Source organism: Scleropages formosus, chromosome 6 (genome assembly GCF_900964775.1).
Source record: "Scleropages formosus chromosome 6, fSclFor1.1, whole genome shotgun sequence".
Taxonomy (NCBI): Eukaryota; Metazoa; Chordata; class Actinopteri; order Osteoglossiformes; family Osteoglossidae; genus Scleropages; species Scleropages formosus.
The window spans coordinates 865,058-876,577 of record NC_041811.1 but is presented as its reverse complement, the minus strand read 5'-3'; the positions used below and the strand labels follow the sequence as shown (position 1 = coordinate 876,577).

The 11,520-nt window shown below is 49.5% G+C and overlaps 1 protein-coding gene across 1 annotated transcript in view; it reads right to left on the bottom strand.

The window, feature by feature from the left end:
* LOC108931913 (NACHT, LRR and PYD domains-containing protein 12-like) overlaps positions 1-11,520 on the bottom strand; it is a 324,390-nt gene that overhangs the window by 57,702 nt on the left and 255,168 nt on the right. The gene's annotated exons all lie outside the window — the stretch shown is intronic.

The window sequence follows — 11,520 nt, the reverse complement described above, 5'->3', positions numbered from 1 at the left end:
CATACTGATGACGTGAGACGTCCTGCAGCGTACAATGTGCGTCTTTCTCAGTAATTCTACACAAGAAGTGCAGTAGGGCAGCAGTGTTGGTGGTGCTGCTGTTTCACAGGGCCTGGCCTGTTTGGGTTCGGGTTCGAATCCGGCTCAGCCTGCGTGCAGTTTACATGTTCTTCTTATGGGTTTTCCTCCTGGTACTCTGGTTTTCTCCTGCAATCCAAAGACCTGTGTTTCAGGTTCATCAATGACTCTGAATTGCCCACAGTGTGTGTTTGTGTGTGGCTACCCTGTGGTGAACTGGCATCCCACCCAGGGTTTACACCTCTTGGCCCGGTGCCCTGCGACTCTGGGATGGGCTCTGGACCGCCATGACCCTGACAAGGTGAAGCAGTTAACGGAAGTGAGAGAAACAGCACATACATAAATCGACAGCAATACTGTAATTACACATCAGTTGCAATGATGTGCAAAAGTTACAAACTTCTCAGCGTACAATAAAACCAAAGACCCAACTGCCCGCAGGATATCCTTCACCACAGTAAACCACGGTCCAGGCTGTATCCGTGAAGTGTAAATATCCACATCATTAACTACAGTCCGCTGTGTTAAACTGCTCATGTAGTTTAGTAGAATTATCAAATAAGAAACATAATTATATTGGGTTTCGACGTTACATCTAGCAGTATAAACGAGGCAAAATAGTTATGATTTCTGGAGGTTATTTGCAATCCATTATTGAAAAAAACAACACTGACTCTGCCTCCACGACGTACAGAATGAGATTTGTGGACATAATTAGTATCTGTCTGTAGCGGCTATAAGTTATACTGGCTGAACCGTGTCGAAATCACCGAGCAGGTTTTGGTAAGAAAGAAGAGATCGGACTTGTAACTTAGTATTAAGTTTACTGGAGCAGCTTTACTTGTTAGTGAGTGAGTATTTAATAGAGAGCATTTTATACTGTAGTTTGGCTTTGGTGCTCTAGTGTTTGGTTCATGGACCGGGTCCTGCTCTCTGGTGGGTCTGGGGTTCAAGTCCTGCTTGGGGTGCCTTGCAACAGACTGGCGTCCCGTCCTGGGTGTGTCCCCTCCCCCTCCAGCCTTACACCCTGTGTTGCCGGGTTAGGCTCCGGCACCCCGTATGGGACAAGCGGTTCAGATGGTGTGTGTGTGTGTGTGTGTGTGTGTGTGTGTGTGTTTGGTTCGGTTCAATATATTTTAGGTTTCTGGTACAAGCACTCCTATCACTAAGTCTAGTTAAATGCCGTGGTCTTATAATAGTTTGTGTTTTTTGGCTGCAGTTAACATTTTTATTTAAAGTTTTGAGGCTCACACAAGAAACCCCATTACATGAGAAACGACCACTAGTATCAGAACAAGTAACAGATCCATCAATACACACAGCTGCTAAAAGAGATGACCTGTGGCCGAGTCAGTCTTGCATGGCCAAGTTCTGGGACAGAACAAACGATCCCCTCCAGTTGAGGTGTACACCATCACGCCTGAAAAACCTGGGCCTTTCCCAGAAATCATCCCAGTTATTAACAAATGATATATGATTAGAGTCCCCTCCGCGAACCGCCACCTTAACGTGGTGGAGGGGTTTGAGTGCCTGAATGATCTCAGGAGCTATGCTGCCTGGGGCTATATGCCCCTGGTAGGGTCTCCCAAGGCAAACAGGTCCTGGGTGACAGACGAGACAAAGCGCGGTTCAAAACCCCCTTATGACTATTAAATCAAGGTTCTCGTTTACCCCGCCCGGTATGGGGTCACTGGGGCCCCACTCTGGAGCCAGGCCTGGGGGAGGGGCTCGCATGCGAGCACCTGGTGGCCAGGTCTATGCCCACGGGGCCTGGCCGGGCTCAGCCCGAAGCCAAGAGATGGAGCCGCTCTTCGGTGGGCGCACCACCTGCCGGAGAGGCCGTAAGGGGCCGGTGCGTTGTGATTTGGGCGGTGGTCGGGGCCGAGTGCCCGGCTGACCCAAATCTCGGGCGCCAACTCTGGGTTTTGGGACTTGGAATGTCACCTCACTGGCGGGGAAAGAGCCTGAGCTAGTGCAGGAGATTGAGAGGTACCGTCTAGATATAGTCAGGCTCACTTCCACTCACAGCTTGGGTTCTGGAACCACTCTTCTCGACCAAGGGTGGACTCTCCACTATTCTGGCGTTGCCCAGGGTGAGAGGTGGCGGGCGGGTGTGGGCTTAATAGCCCTCCAGTTCAGCTGCCATGTGTTGGAGTCTACCACGGTGAATGAGAGGGTCGTCTCCTTGCGCCTTCGGGTCAGGGAACGGTCTCTCACTGTCGTTTGTGCTTATGCGCCTAGCGGCAGTGTAGAGTACTCGACCTTTTTAGAGTCCCTGGGGGGCGTGCTGGAAAGTGCTCCCACTGGGGACTCTGTCGTTCTACTGAGGGACTTTAACGCCCACGTGGGCAGCGACAGTGATACCTGGAGGGGCGTGACTGGGAGGAACGGCCTCCCTGATCTGAACCCGAGTGGTGAGTTGTTATTGGATTTCTGTGCTAGTCACGGATTCTCCATAACGAACACCATGTTCATGCATAAGGGTGTCCATCAGTGCACTTGGCACCAGGACGCCCTAGGTCGGAGGTCGATGATTGACTTTGTAGTCGTTTCTTCTGATCTTCGGCCATATGTCTTGGACACTCGGGTGAAGAGAGGGGCTGAGCTGTCAACTGATCACCACCTGGTGGTGAGTTGGATTCGATGGCGGGGGAAAAAGCTGGACAGACCTGGCAGGCCCAAACGCATAATGAGGGTCTGTTGGGAACGTTTGGCGGAGGCCACTGTCAGAGAAGTCTTCAACTCCCACCTCCGACAGAGCTTCAACCAGGTCCCGAGAGAGACTGGGGACATTGAGTCCGAATGGACTATGTTCCACACCTCCATTGTCGGGGCGGCTGTTCGGAGCTGCGGCCATAACGTCTCCGGCGCCTGTCGCGGCGGCAATCCCCGAACACGGTGGTGGACACCGGAGGTAAGGGATGCTGTCAAGCTGAAGAAGGAGTTCTATCGGGCCTGGCTGGCTCATGGGACTCCTGAAGCAGCTGACGGGTACCGGTGGGCCAGACGGAACGCGGCTCTGGCAGTCGCCGCGGCAAAAACTCAGGCCTGGGAGGAGTTCGGTGAGGCCATGGAGGAAGACTTTCGGTCGGCCTCAAAGAGATTCTGGCAAACTATCTGGCGACTCAGAAGGGGGAAGCAGTGTTCCGCCAACACTGTTTACAGTGGAAGTGGTACGCTGCTGACCTCAACTGAGGATGTCCTCGGGCGGTGGAAGGAGTGCTTTGAGGATCTCCTCAATCCCTCCGACACGCCTTCCGTAGAGGAAGCTGAGGCCGGGGACTCAGAGGAGGACTCGTCCATTACCCTGGCTGAAGTTGCTGAGGTAGTCAAAAAACTCCTTGGTGGCAAGGCTCCAGGGGTGGATGAGATCCGCCCCAAGTTTCTCAAGTCTCTGGATGTTGTGGGGCTGTCTTGGCTGACACACCTCTGCAGCATCGCATGGAGTTCGGGGACGGTGCCTCTGGACTGGCAGACCGGGGTGGTGGTCCCTCTTTTTAAGAAGGGGGACCGGAGGTTGTGTTCCAACTATAGGGGGATCACACTCCTTAGCCTCCCTGGGAAGTCTATGCTGGGCTACTGGAGAGGAGAATCTGACCGATAGTCGAACCTCGGATCCAGGAGGAGCAATGCGGTTTTCGCCCTGGCCATGGAACACTGGACCAGCTCTATACCCTCACTAGGGTGTTGGAGGGTTCATGGGAGTTTGCCCAACCAGTCCATATGTGTTTTGTGGACCTGGAGAAGGCATTCGACTGTGCCCCTCGTGGCATCCTGTGGGGGGTACTTCGGGATTATGGGGTTCAGGGCTCGCTGCTACGGGCTGTTCGTTCCCTGTATGACCGGAGCAGGAGCTTGGTTCGCATTGCCGGCAGTAAGTCAGACTTGTTCCCGGTGCATGTTGGACTCCGCCAGGGCTGCCCTTTGTCACCAATTCTGTTCATTATTTTTATGGACAGAATTTCTAGGCGCAGCCAGGGAACGGAGGGTGTCTGTTTTGGTGGCTGCAGGATCTCGTCTCTGCTTTTTGCGGACGATGTGGTCCTGTTGGCTTCATCGAATCAAGACTTACAGCGTGCACTGGAGAGGTTTGCAGCCGAGTGCGAAGCGGCGGGGATGAGAATCAGCACCTCCAAATCCGAGACCATGGTCCTCAGTCGGAAAAGGGTGGATTGCCCCCTCCGGGTTAGGGGGAGCTCCTCCCTCAAGTGAAGGAGTTTAAGTATCTCGGGGTCTTGTTCACGAGTGAGGGAAAAATGGAGCGGCAGGTTGACAGACGGATCGGTGCGGCGTCCGCGGTAATGCGGTCATTGTACCGGTCTGTTGTGGTGAAGAAGGAGCTGAGTCGTAAGGCGAAGCTCTCAATTTACCGGTCGATCTATGTTCCTACCCTCACCTATGGTCATGAACTCTGGATCATGACCGAAAGAATGAGATCGCGGATACAAGCGGCTGAAATGAGTTTCCTCCGCAGAGTGGCTGGGCACACCCTTAGGGATAGGGTGAAGAGCTCAGTCACCCGGGAGGAGCTCGGAGTAGAGCCGCTGCTCCTCCGCATCGCGAGGAGCCAGTTGAGGTGGCTCGGGCATCTGTTCTGGATGCCTCCTGGACGCCTCCCTGGGGAGGTGTTCCAGACACGTCCCACTGGGAGGAGGCCTCGGGGCAGACCCAGGACACATTGGAGAGACTACGTCTCCCACCTGGCCTGGGAACGCCTTGGGGTTTCCCCAGAGGAGCTGGAGGAGGTTTGTGGGGAGAGGGAAGTCTGGGGGGCTCTGCTTAGACTACTGCCCCCACGACTCGGTCCCGGATTAGCGGAGGAAGATGGATGGATGGATGGAGTGCAGTTTCCTTCATGAATCACTCTGTAGTACTGTAGTGTACTACACCATACTGTGTACCTGCGCTCCTTCGGCTTTGTCATACCTGTAACATACCAAACTGACACTGAAAAACAAAACACACACCAGGCACTCAGAATGTCAAGGGACTCAGACTGGAGATTGAGGATGAGGTTGTGGATCCAGTCATGGGGATGTTTATTTTCTAAAAAGAAACGGGCAATCCAAAATCGAGTTCTGGGATAGGCGAGGATCTTCCAAGGTGCTTACGTCATCCAGGGCATGAGACAAGAGTCAGAATCCGTTAAACTAGGCTGTAGGTTGGGAACCGGGAATCTCAAGAACCAGGAACAAGAAGGGCAAAGGGACAAGAAGACGGGAAAGAAGGTAAGAAGTGTGCGTGCAGGATCTCAGGGAAGTACGGTGAGAATCTACAAGGTTCCACGACTTGGTCACTCCATGTGGCTCCGTTTATGTCCCGTTGCTCTGATGAGGCTCAGGTGTGGCTGTTTGGTCCAGTGGCGGGGGCATGACACAGAGTTTACACAATAATACAACCGTTTATAGACTTTTAAAAAAAAAAAACAGAACAGAGAAACAAGAGTCATGAGGCCTTTTGCCTGATCTCATCTCCTCAGGTGTCTGTCAATGGTGACTGAGCTTCAGCACTACCTGCTGCACCACTGTGCCACTATGATGTGTTCCTGACAGTTGTTGACACTTTTTTTTCACTCAAGCACATCAGTTAATGCAAAATACAGCTTAAACTTAGTCATGTTTAAAGAGACACAGAGAGAGAACTCAACATTCCAAAATTTGTATTTCATTACTGACAGCAGGTTATACAATAGCCCAATGCCTAGAAACCAATACTGTATATTTACATGGGTAAAGTTTCTGGCAGCGTTCACCTTTCTGTCTAAGTGATGTTACATGTCTGGTTTGATCAACAGATAGAAAATATATTCAGCTTTAAAATAAGTTGTATTTCATGGAAATCAGTTGATAATTGCCCAGAATAGAAGACCTTTTAGGAGAGAGGTTGAGAGCATCCAGAGCCTTGTCCTTTTGTTGCAAGGTGAGTCATTTTACCAATATGGTAAAAGACATTAATGTCACAGTGTAGGCGTTCTTATTGTGCAGGACCTTTCTATTTATGTCTACAGATGATGTTTTTAAAATGACAGAGCTTGGAGGTGATTGGTCCAAACGGAGGAAGTGACATAAGACTGATGATGGTCAGAGATGAGATGATGGACAAAGATGAGAACTAATGGTTGACATCAGACCTGTAGAAGTAAAAATACACCGAAAACCTGTACAAGGAAGTAACACGCACACACTTTGCTCACACAGTACTCCACACTATATACATATATATATACTACATATTAACAGTGTTAAGTTACACGGGGGGGGCGCGTTGGACCGCGTCCAGCTCTCCGGTGGGTCTGGGGTTTGAGTCCCGCTTGAGGTGCCTTGCGACAGACTGGCATCCTGTCCTGGGTGTGTCCCCTCCCCCTCCAGCCTTACGCCCTGTGTTGCCGGGTTAGGCTCCGGCTCCCCATGACCCCGAATGAGAAAAGCGGTTCAGACAGTGTTAAGTTACAATTACAGGTAATTTTTATTGCATCAGTTCAAGACATTAAATTGATCAATATAATTTTGTGTGTGTGTATAAGCGTGCATATGTTCTTATTCCACCTCACACAGGGACACTGAGGAATAACCATAAACCCCGAAAATAGGATAGAGAGGCTCAGTGAATGTGGAGGTTAACCTGTATAGGAGGGTCAGTTCACCAGAGGAGGTGCTGTAGAAGGACAGAGTGCCGGATGTACAGTCCACATACACTCCTACTCTGGGGGTGGGGGTGGGGGTATAGCAGTGTGTTTCTTATTGTGGCTGATAGAGTAAACCTCCTAAAAGTACAGTACATAACCCAGGATTTATCTTTGGATCCAAACCCAGAGTCAACACTGTTTCCTTTCCTTCTTATTCCTTTATAAGTTACTCCTATTACAGCCCCATTTCCAGTCCACTGAACCTCCCAGTAACCGCGACCAGACACACTGTACACACAAAACTTGTCCATAACAGTCAGAGCTGTCTGGATGAGGCTGTTTCTCTTTACTCCATGTCACTTTTCTGTAGCATGACTAGTTTTATGTTCAAGTGTGAAAGTTTAAATAAAAATTCATCAATTTGATTCATAGTTTGGTTGAAACCATACCAACATACTATAGCACCCCCCCACAGCACTACTAGAAACCAGCTTGAAAAACAAGATAAAAGAAACATACTCTTCTTAGAAGGGGAAATATCATTCAGCAGCAATCTTAACAAAGACACTTCAGACAGTACAAGTCACAGATCACACCAGAATCCCCCTGGGTCACTCCCAGCCCCCCTCCTGCACCCCATGGTTAAGGGGTTCCCCTGGGACTCCCCAGAATTCCACTCTTGAACACTGAACATAAATAGAGCGACAACCAATCAGAAACCACACACAACTATGTACACACACATAAACACTAATGCCAACTATTTACACGTTTACTCCCCTCAGTGCTGTTACAATATGTTGGAACAGGTGCAACCAATTGATCACATGATGGCGCCGCGGAGGGTCGCCTCGGTGTGGAGCTCCACAGTTGTTTTACTGTTTTTGTTAGTTTGCCCTGTCTTTAGTTATACTCCGACAATCAGTTTTACCAGGGAAGAACTGCTGAACATTCGGCAGTACACACCACCCGACATTTTACCGGTTTTCGACTATTCTGACGTTTTGCTGGACATTGTAGTCGGAGGTGCAGCGGTGCTACTCAAGCGCTCCAAGACGCGCAAGCGCGGAAAGCGAGCCGGCGCGCTTGTCAAGCTCCGAAAGCGCGGCTTTAGAACAGCGCTGCCTAGTATCCATCTGGCGAACCTCCGCTCCTTACCCAACAAAATGGACGAACTTTTCCTCCTGTCCAAAAGAAACAAGGACTTTTTAAACTCTGCTGCTCTGTGCTTCACGGAAACCTGGCTGAATGAAGCCATCCCGGACAGCGCGCTACATCTGCCGGGCTTCCAGCTGTTCAGAGCGGATCGCGACGTGGAATCAGCGGGGAAATCACGTGGCGGTGGGACATGCTTCTACATCAACGAAAGGTGGTGTACAGATGTGACAGCGTTGAAGAAGATGTGCTGTCCCGACCTAGAAGCGCTCTTCATCAACTGCAAGCCTTTCTACTCGCCGCGGGAGTTTTCTTCGTTCATCCTCGTAAGTGTTTACATTCCACCGCAGGCGTGCGTGAACGCAGCGCTGCAACAGCTGGGCGACCAGATCACTGACACAGAGCAACAACACCCGGACTCTGTTATAATCATTCTCGGGGACTTTAATAAAGCAAATCTCTCCCGTGAACTGCCAAAATACAGACAGCATATTACATGTCCCACCAGAGACAGTAATATTTTGGACCACTGCTACACCACAGTAAAGGATGCATATCACTCTGTTCCACGGGCAGCTTTGGGGCTCTCTGATCACTGTCTGGTTCATCTTATTCCGACCTACAGACAGAAACTGAAATCAGCTAAACCTGTAATAAGGACTGTTAAAAGATGGACTGGGGAAGCAGAGCAGGACTTACAAGCCTGCTTCGAGTGCACCGATTGGAGTGTTTTTGAGGCTGCTGCTAGCGATCTAGATGAGCTCACAGACTCTGTAACATCATACGTCAGTTTCTGTGAGGATATGTGCATCCCTACCAGGACTCGTTTAACATACAACAATGACAAACCGTGGTTCACTGCAAAACCCAGACAGCTTCATCAGGCCAAAGAAGACGCCTACAAGAACGGGGACAGAGTCTTGTATAAACAGGCCAAAAATACACTGGCAAAAGAGATCAGAGTGGCTAAGAGAAACTACTCTGAAAAGCTGAAGAAACAGTTTTCAGCCAACGATCCTGCGTCGGTGTGGAAAGGCATGAAAGACATCACAAATTACAAGACACCACCCCCCGGCACCGTGTCAACTCAACAACTAGCCGACGATTTGAATGAGTTTTATTGCAGGTTTGATAAACCCTGTCTCACACCCCACACCCATTCAGACCCTCTCTCCACGAATCAATTAACACCTCCAGTAACCCCCACCTTCCCCTCTCCTGCACCTTTGATCTGCGAAGAGGAGGTGCGTCGGGTCTTCGTCAAACAGAAGACAAGGAAAGCACCAGGCCCAGACGGCGTCTCACCGGCCTGCCTAAAAACCTGTGCTGACCAGCTGGCCCCTATCTTCACAAATATCTTCAACAGATCACTGGAGATGTGCGAAGTTCCTTCCTGCTTCAAACGCTCCACCATCATCCCCATCCCAAAGAAACCCAAAATCACAAGACTTAATGACTACAGACCTGTCGCCCTAACGTCTGTGGTCATGAAGTCACTTGAAAAACTCGTGTTGGACTACCTGAAAGACATCACTGGACCCTTGCTGGACCCCCTGCAGTTTGCTTACCGAGCAAACAGGTCTGCGGATGATGCAGTCAACATGGGACTGCACTACATTCTACAACATCTGGACAAACCAGGGACTTATGCGAGAATCCTGTTCGTGGACTTCAGCTCAGCCTTCAACACCATCATCCCACACCTCCTCCTGTCCAAATTAACCCAACTCTCTGTGCCCACCTCCATCTGTCAGTGGATCACCAACTTTCTGACAGACAGGCAGCAGATAGTGAGGCTGGGAAGATTCTCATCCAATACTCGCACAACCAGTACTGGCGCCCCCCAGGGATGTGTGCTCTCCCCACTGCTCTTCTCCCTGAACACCAATGACTGCACCGCAAAAGACCCCTCTGTCAAACTCCTGAAGTTTGCAGACGACACCACACTCATCGGCCTCATCCGGGATGGCGACGAGTCTGCTTACAGACAGGAGGTCCAAGAGCTGGCTGTCTGGTGCAGTCATAACAACCTAGAGCTGAACACGCTCAAAACAGTGGAGATGATCGTAGACTTCAGGAGAAACACCTCAGCATTATCCCCACTCACCATCATGAACAGCACTGTGGCAACAGTGGAGTCATTCAGGTTCCTGGGCACCACCATCTCACAGGACCTGAAGTGGGAGCCCCACATAGACTCCATTGTGAAGAAGGCCCAGCAGAGGTTGTACTTCCTTCGTCAGCTGAGGAAGTTCAACCTGCCACAGGAGCTACTGCTGCAATTCTACTCTGCAGTCATTGAGTCCGTCCTCTGCACCTCTATAACTGTCTGGTTCAGCTCAGCTACGAAGTCAGACATCAGAAGACTGCAGCGGATAGTTCGGACTGCTGGAAGAATCATCGGCACATCCCCCCCAGCTCTCCAAGAACTGCACTCGTCCAGAGTCAGTAAAAGGGCTAGCAAAATCATTCTAGACCCCTCACATCCAGGCCACTTCCTCTTCGAACCCTTGCCATCTGGCCGGCGCTACAGAGCACTGTGCACCAGGACAGCCAGGCATAAGAAAAGTTTATTTCCTCAGGCCATCTACCTCATGAACACCTAAATCTCTCCCCTAGAGAGTAAACCGTGCAATACATAATGCTATTTATATTTATAACTATTTATCACATTTCTCTTACTCACACTCCCTTGCATTTGTATCTAGTGACTATTTTTTGTATATTCGGTACTTTATATTTTTAAATATTTTTTATCCCTTGCTCACATACTCTGTCTTTTCACCTGTCTTGTCACTGTCATTCTGTCTGTGCTGTGGTAGTTCCTGTCACCAAGACAAATTCCTTGTATGTGCGAACATACTTGGCAATAAAGCTCGTTCTGATTCTGATTCTGATTCTGAACCTACCAATTATGTCAGTTTTGCATGTATTGTAAATTGATTGGGTTTCGGTTTGGCGCAGAACCAATGAGAGAAAAGAGGGGTGAAACGAATGAGAAAAGTTTCTAGACTTTTCGGAAAAGGGAGGAGAGAGTGAGACGGAGAGAAAAAAAAAAAATCATTTCGCGTGGATTGTGTATTGGCGAGTTTAAGTTTCCGTGGTGTCCTCGTGGTTCGACGAGACATCCAGTTAAAACGACGAGTTTTCAGCCCGTCGCGTCGAACTGCTACGTTAGTGACTAAGGAGAACCGATACTAGCGCTTCGTGCTACCGGTAACGCGCGAAGTTCTTCGGGCATTGCATCGTTTTTTTTCTCTTTTTGCTCGCAAGAGTTAATGGACCCGTAATTTTGGGTCCCAACGCACACAAGCTGCGTCCAGGCCTGCAACGAGGGAGGTGTTTGTTTTTTTTTTTTTTTGGCAATACTCCGGAGTATTCGAGGCATTGTTATTATTTATTGTGTGCAAACAAAAGAAGGTTCTGTAAGAAACTTCTCTGTTGTTGTGTGTCGAAGTGTAGTACCGAGGTTATTTGTTGTTTGTAAGATATTGGAATGTATGTGAAGTTTGTGTTTTCTTGTGTTTTAGTTGTTGCATTTGTTTTCATCTGATGGGATTGGGGTTAGTATTGTGTGTATGGGACAATAACTTTGAATATTCCTTTGGGTGTTACGGTGATTGAAGAATTTATAAATAATTTGTTTGTTCTGTTATTGAAGT